The sequence below is a fragment of the Lampetra fluviatilis genome, chromosome 40 (assembly GCF_964198595.1).
Source record: "Lampetra fluviatilis chromosome 40, kcLamFluv1.1, whole genome shotgun sequence".
Lineage (NCBI taxonomy): Eukaryota > Metazoa > Chordata > Hyperoartia > Petromyzontiformes > Petromyzontidae > Lampetra > Lampetra fluviatilis.
The window spans coordinates 9,748,066-9,754,995 of NC_136314.1; positions in this window are offsets into that span (position 1 = coordinate 9,748,066).

The following is a 6,930-nucleotide window of genomic DNA, read 5'->3' on the forward strand; positions in this document are numbered from 1 at the left end:
GCCGACACGGGTTGTTTGTTGGTGTTGGGAGCAAGTGCTGTTAGCGAGTAGAAACCTACGAAGGGCGAAACGCGGCGCACGAGGTGGTGCGGTGTGGCCAGCACCACGCCCGGCCGCCTTTGTCTCCCCGGTGGCGATGTTTACACACCGCGCCAGGTACTCATTTGAAGGCTGAGGCCACCTGGGCGAGACTCAGGACCTGTTCGGATATCGGTCACCCATGTTGGTTGCGAGCGGGAATCGAACTCCGGGCCGCGTGGTTTACAGCGCAGTAGCCTCACCACTGCGCCACCGCTCCCCTAGCCACTGCAATACCCAGTCACGTGACGTCTTCACACTGGCAGAGAAGGCGCAACCATGGCCGTTGTTTGTCACGAAGTTTTGAGAATTAACACAACCCATGTACTAACACCGCCCATGTACTAACACTGCCCATGTACTAACACTGCCCATGTACTAACACTGCCCATGTACTAACACTGCCCATAGACTAACACTGCCCATAGACTAACATTGCCCATAGACTAACACTGCCCATAGACTAACACTCCCCATGTACTAACACTGCCCATGTACTAAGACTGCCCATAGACTAACACTGCCCATGTACTAACACTGCCCATTTACTAACACTGCCCATAGACTCACACTACCCATAGACTAACACTGCCCATAGACTAACACTGCCCATAGACTAACACTGCCCATAGACTAACACTGCCCACAGACCAACACTGCCCATAGACTAAGACTGCCCATAGACTAACACTGCCCATAGACTAACACTACCCATAGACTAACACTGCCCATAGACTAACACTACCCATAGACTAACACTGCTCACAGACCAACACTGCCCATAGACTTACACTTCCCATAGACTAACACTGCCCATAGACTAACACTGCCCATAGACTAACACTGCCCATAGACTAACACTGCCCATAGACTCACACTGCCCATAGACTAACACTGCCCATAGACTAACACTACCCATAGACTAACACTGCCCATACACTAACACTGCCCATAGACTAACACTACCCATAGACTAACACTGCTCACAGACCAATACTGCCCATAGACTCACACTGCCCATAGACTAACACTACCCCATAGACTAACACTGCTCACAGACCAACACTGCCCATAGACCAACACTGCCCATAGACTAACACTGCCCATAGACCAACACTGCCCATAGACTAACACTGCCCATAGACTCACACTGCCCATAGACTAACATTGCCCATAGTTTAACACTGCCCATAGACTAACACTGCCCATAGACTAACACTGCCCATAGACTAACACTGCCCATAGACTAACACTACCCCATAGACTAACACTGCTCACAGACCAACACTGCCCATAGACTCACACTGCCCATAGACTAACACTACCCATAGACTAACACTGCCCATAGACTAACACTACCCATAGACTAACACTGCCCATAGACTAACACTACCCCATAGACTAACACTGCTCACAGACCAACACTGCCCATAGACCAACACTGACCATAGACTAACACTGCCCATAGACTAACACTGCCCATACACTAACACTGCCCATAGACTCACACTGCCCATAGACTAACATTGCCCATAGTTTAACATTGCCCATTGCCCATGGATAATGTTAGTCTTGGGCAATGTTAGACAGACGTGTGCCAATGCTGTTGTCCGCTAGCGAGTCGGGGGTGTTCCTCCGCCTTCAGAGTGGGCGACCAAATCCGCCAACGAGGTGAAATTGCCCGCTAATGACGGAGTGCGACATTCACGTCAATGACGGCGGTACACCAAACGGAGACAAAGACCCCCCGTGTAGCCTCTAACAGGCTGCTGGGGCAAGTGCTGTTCGCGAGTAGCGCCTACGAAGTGTCGGCCGGGTGCTAGTCACCACGCCCGGCCGCCTTTGTCTCTCCTCAGTGCTGATTGTTTATTTTTTATTTTTGTTACAACAACGCATCAGTTGCTCGTTTGAGGCTGAGTCGACATAGGGCGAGTCCGGGAACCCGGTTCGGAAAGGCAGTCGCTGTCACCGTTAGTAGCGTGGTGGCGCTAACCATTGTTCCACCGCTCCCCACTTACGTACAACACGCACACACTTTATTTGCATACAGACATCATTAACATAAAAATTCGATGTATAGAATAACGATCTACGTAAATCCATATTACATATGCGGTGTGAATGTAGCATAGAGGCACGCGCTATATTTCCATAATAACAACATTATCATCATCATCATCATCGCCATCACCAAAACGTTAAATAGTTGTACATCTACTTTATCTCCTAACCGTCCAATCTGAACGGCTAATTAATCCGCACTGTACTGAAATTAAATCCGAATTAAATCGTAATGTCAACTCGTAACACTGCGCCGCCCCCACCGCCATTGCGCGGGGAGAGAGTCGATCCACACATCCAGAGAACAACCACCGCTCGTTCACTTCCCCACACCGAAGTGGTACTGATTTTATCGACCCCCAGATGCGGGGGTGATGGGTCGAGTCGATCCCTTCTCCCCAGACCAGGATTCGAACTCGCACACCGCTGATCCACCATCATCATCACCATTAACATCATCGCGATCAAACAAAGACAAAGATCCCCCGCATAGCCTTGACTGTTGGGGAAGTGCTGTTAGCGAGCAGCACTCATGAAGGCCGGAATGGCACACGAGGGGGGTAGTGGAGCCAGACCCACGTCTGGCCGCCTTTGTCTCCCCAGGACTGGCTGACACACGAACACACCACACGCACCACACACACACACCACACACACACACCACACACACCACACACGCACCACACACACCACACACACCACACACACCACACACGCCCCACACACACACCACACAACACACACACACCACACACGCACCACACAAACCACACACCACACACACCACACACGCAACACACACACACCACACACGCACCACACACACCACACACACACCACACACACACCACATACACACACCACACACCACACACACCCCACACACACGCACACACGCACACACCACACGCGCCACACACACACACCACACACACCACACGCTCCACACACACACACATCACACGCTCCATACACACCCACACACACCACACACACGCGCACACCACGCACACACCACACACACCACACACACATCACACACACACCACACACACGGACACACCACACACACACCACACACACACACCACACGCACCACACACACACCACACGCACACAACACACGAACCATACACACATCACACACACCCCCCACACACACACCACACACACCACACACACACCACACGCACCCCCCAACGTCCGTTTAGAAACCACAAGGTGGTGGTAGGTGGGGTGGCCGTTCGTGCCACCCCAAAACAAACGCGCCCATGCTCCGAGGGGAGACGCATTGGCAATGTTAATATTTAAAGAAAATTTTTGCACAATTTAACCAATTAACACTGCCAAAGCGGCGACACGGGCAGCATCAGCAGCATTAGCCGCACTCCACTCGGCACCATCTCTATACAGTGAAAAATGTTTTAACGGTCACGTGACAAATCTGTTGTCACGTGACAATTCACACAGTTTGTCACGTGACAACTTTATTAACGGCCACGTGACAAATGTACTGTGACGTGCCGGTTCACAAATTTTGTCACGTGACAACCATATTAACGGTCACGTGACACATCTACTGTGACGTGCCAGTTCACGAAGTTTGTCACGTGACAACGGTATTGTCACTCGTCTGCGTCGGATGAGCGGGGCTTAAGACGACGCACGTTTTTACCCACGTGATCTGACGCAGCAAGTCCATTATGATGTCATAATACCGCTCTTCCCTGGCGCCTCGTGTCGAGTGGCTCCCCCCCTCCTCCTCCTCCACGTGCGTCTGATGTCGGTGTATCGCTCCGTGAGTTCTCAACTGGGACCCCTCCCCCCCGCCGTTTGTTTAATTTAGTTTCACACCCCCCCCCACCACCTCTTTGCCTGACACAACGTGGCTCTGAGAAATAAATGTAGCGAGAATACATAACGTCAATATTTAAGACAATTGTCCTAACTTAGCGAAGTAACTGCAAGCGAAAACAAATGTCAACGGACCCTCTGCACGCGCGAATTTCCTCGCGCTCGCTGATTACCCTCGGAACTCACCCAACATTGTTTGCGACCAATGAGTTTAGCACGTAGGCTGTCGCGACCAATGTCAGTAATTACTGGCGAAACGTCGTACTCAGATTGTAAATGTTGTGGCTTGGCTCTCCAACACACCGGTGTGCTGTACTAGTATACTACGCTATACACTACACTATACACTACACTATACACTACTATACACTACACTATACACTGCACTACTTTACACTATACTACTATACACTACACTATACACTACACCAGAGGTGGGACAAAGTCATTGTTATGCAAGTCCAAGTCGAGTCGCAAGTCATCAAATTCATGACTCGAGTCTGACTCGAGTCCAAGTCACATGACTCGAGTCCACATCTCATAGGTGGGACAAAGTCATTGTTATGCAAGTCCAAGTCGAGTCGCAAGTCATCAAATTCATGACTCGAGTCTGACTCGAGTCCAAGTCACATGACTCGAGTCCACACCTCTGCACTACACTATACACTAGTGCTGTACTAGTGACGAATTTCCCACGTTCTGTTTACGTGACAACCCTTACTAGTTGGCTGTGTCGGGTGGTGGCGGGTTTAACGACACATTTATATATTTACGCGATCTAACCCCAAAAAAACCTCTATTACGACCCATGATTTGAGAAAGGTGGTCAATATCGTTATAGCATCGCCGTATGGATTTAAAATTGTATCGCAGTTATTTTATATTGGCAGATTCGTACAACGGGATTATTCACCAAATGCCCCTCATGCATCATATAATTTCACATGTCACCGCACGTACCCCCCTGGGGCATTGCCACGTTACCCCCAGGGAGTCCGCGAACCTCTGGTTGAGAGCCACTGGGGTAGAGCAACAGCTGCGACTTGACGTTGAGGTCGTCAGTGGGCCAGATGATTGCATCAGGAGTAGCGGGGTAGTGAATCATCGCTGCTGTGGTGATGATGATGCCTCCCCTCCCCTCCCCTCCCTCCCTCCTCTCCACTCTTTTGCCTGATGTACGAGCGTGATGGTGAGAGAGAGAGAATTCTTATTGTGGGTGATGCTGTTTAGTTTGAGTCTGTTCAGTTTGTTGCCCTTTCCCGCACCTACGATGATTACGTTTGCCTGCGTAGGGTGCGAAAGAAGTTCGCCATGCAGACGTATATGGGAGTGCAGACCACGGCGGTCCACGACATGGTCCACGGTATTAGCCATGAGCCACCTCGCGCGACAACTCGATTCACTTTGTATTTTTATTCGACGTACGCCATGGACTTCTTTCGCACCGTACGTACCCCCCGCGCTCGTCGGAGGCGCAGCTACCTTGGGGCTGCCGCGAGGCCTTCCGTAGGAAATCGAGGACAGCAATTTCGTGAATCCATCTGTGCGGGAGCTTCGAGCGTTACCAAATCTCGTCGCTTATCCGCTGCTCCGGTGTCCCTCGCCGCGGGGAGGAGAGCTGCCGAGGAATCAGGATCACTGAAGGAATCCGATGAGCTATGAAGTTCTTCTTTTTACACAAATGTCCAGCAAGGGGCTGTTCAGTACGTTACAACAGCAAACAATGCACGAACACACGAGAGGAGTTCACATTATAGGCGAGGTGAAAAAAAAAACACTTTAAAAAAATCTAAGAATGAAACTTTAACACATTTTTTCGTTTCTTACCAGGTCAGGCCCACTGAGTAATGATATATTTTTTAAAGCGACCTGGCTATCACAGATGATAGCTCAACGAAGTGGGCTTATCATCATCATCGTGCGGAAATCCACAGCAGCAAAATGGTCAAAGCAATCTAGACGCGTGGTGTCGATTCTAAATGTGGAGGCAAAAACAAAACGGAGGTCACGGAGACAAACATCCACGCGACCACGAGGAAAGACAGAGAGAGACACGCAAGCTCCAAATACAGCAGCAGGCGTCTGTGTCGGGATCGAACCCACGACCTCCTGCATACCAGGCGAGGTAGTCAACATTACAACACCGTGGCGACCTGGCCACAAAGGATAGGTCAACGGAGTTGCCTATCACGTGGAGATGTAAGGGTGCTAAATAGTCTAAACGCGTAACGTTGATTCTAAATGTGGAGGAAAACCCCAGAGAAAAAAAATTTAACGCGACCACGGGGAGAAAACGCATTGACGAAATATACAGACGGGAGGATCGGCATCGAACCCACGACCTCCTGCATACAAGGCGAGGTAGTTAACATCTCTACAGGGAGAGAGAGAGACACGCAAACTCCAAATACACAGCAGCAGGCGTCAGGGTCGGGATAGAACCCACGACCTCCTGCAGACCATGCGAGGTAGTCAACATCACACCACCGCGGCCACAAACGATAGATCAACTCAGCGACGCGTCATCAGCACTTGGACATTCATAGCGATAGGCAGATGCCCTGAACGCCTCCTGGCGTTGATCCTGAACGCGGAGGGAGAAGAACACAACGCGACTAATTCCACGCGACCACCACGTGGAAGCGAGAAGAACGGAGACAGACGCCCGACCCGTCTTTGCCGTCTCCTCCCATCGCGAACGGACTGCGGTGCCGGCCGCGAACGAAGGGAGCTCGAGAGACCGAGAGAGAGACAAAGACGGAGAGGTAAGCGGCGATAGCCCCGGGAGCATTGGCGGGAGGGGGGCGATTTGGTGGGGGGCAGGGGAGGGGGGTTTGGGGGGAAAGCGTTAAACCATCAACCCGTGCGATCTTCATCTTCTGCACTGTAAAAACCGAGACTGGGGTTAATTAATGTTTGTAAATAAATAAGAGTAGC